This window comes from Rhea americana, unplaced genomic scaffold (assembly GCF_003343005.1).
Source record: "Rhea americana isolate MKP2758 unplaced genomic scaffold, rheAme1 scaffold_1816, whole genome shotgun sequence".
In the NCBI taxonomy this organism is placed as follows: domain Eukaryota; kingdom Metazoa; phylum Chordata; class Aves; order Rheiformes; family Rheidae; genus Rhea; species Rhea americana.
Genome location: NW_028185946.1, coordinates 1 through 1,277, shown reverse-complemented (window position 1 = coordinate 1,277; position 1,277 = coordinate 1). Strand labels below are relative to the sequence as shown.

Sequence of the window (1,277 nt, the reverse complement as noted above, 5' to 3'; positions counted from 1 at the left end):
TCGGGCAGTGGGGGGCTGCTCCAGAGAGGCCTCTGGCAGTGCAGGGGGACAAATCCGGGGGCTCTAGCAGTACGAGGCCACTCTGCTGGCCTCTGGGGCCTGCGGCAGCGGAGGGGGCCCTTCAGGCCAGCTCAGGCAGTGGAGGGGGTAGCATGGCACCGGTAGGCACGCAGGAGGCTCTGCCGCAGCATGGGGTAGAGGCGGTGGCAGCCATCAAGGCCGAGGTGTAGGGCCTGGGCCCAGCTGTCAGGGGTCTGCCCTGGCCGCAGCCCAGCAGCCCCAACACCTGGTTGAGGGAGGGCAGTAGGGCCACGGTGAGCAGGGCGGCGGCGCAGCGCTCCTCAGCCTCACTAGGCTGCAGGAGCCAGTAGGCAGCGGCGGTGCCAGGCGGCCAGCACAGGGCGCAGCCAACCGCCAGGTCATACATCTCCACGGCGGTGTTGGTGAGTGCCAGCGCGGCGGCACTGACGGCGGCGGCCAGGGTGGAGCCGCCGTCCTGCAGCAGCAGCGCGCTGATGGCGAGGCGCGCGCATGGGTAATGCGCCAGCCGCACCACCGGCTCCAGCACCTCATGCAGCGCCGCCGCCGCCTCACGCTCCGCCGCCGCCTCGTGCGCTGCCACCTGCCTCCCATGCCCAACGAAGGGTGCGCGCCGGACACCAACCACCCCGCCGCCGCCGCGCCGCCTGGCTCTGCCGCCGCGGCCGCCTCGCGCAGGCCCCAGGCGGCGCACAGCACCTTGGTGCCACTCGTCAGCTCCACGTAGGCCGAGCCCTCAGCCTGGCTCAGCAGCTCCGCATGTGTGAACAGCGGCCGCAAGGCGCACGGGTCCCGCACCTCCTCCTCCTCCTCCTCTTCCTCCTCCTCCTCAGCCGCCGCCGCTGCCCACACCTCCAGCGGCTGCGACTCCTCGGGGCCCCGCAGGCGGCGGTGATTCAGCKGCATCCTCCGGCCGGCCGCCCCACAAGGGAAGCAGGGGAAGAGGGAGGGAAAGAGGAGCCCCGCCCGGCCCGGCCCCCCAAGCACAGCCAGCGGCACACGCGGCAGGCGGCCTTTATTAGCTGAGTTGAACCCCCCTCTAGTGCCCCCATCCTCACCTCACTAAGATCTGCAATCTCCTTCTGCACATCCTTGTTGGGAGCTSTCTGCACTTTCACTTTGGCATCCAGGTCAGACAGCAATTTCTTGAGGCTGTCTACTTTCCTGAGGGCCTAGCAGAATAAAATTCAAGTTATGTTTTGCAGAGAGAGTTACCAAGTTGACCTCTGCCCAGAACC

The 1,277-nt window shown here is 68.6% G+C and overlaps 1 pseudogene; it reads right to left on the bottom strand.

The window, feature by feature from the left end:
- Positions 1-10: 10 nt before the first annotated feature.
- Positions 11-985, bottom strand: LOC146597500 (exosome complex component MTR3-like; annotated as a pseudogene).
- Between the last annotated feature and the right edge of the window lie 292 nt (positions 986-1,277).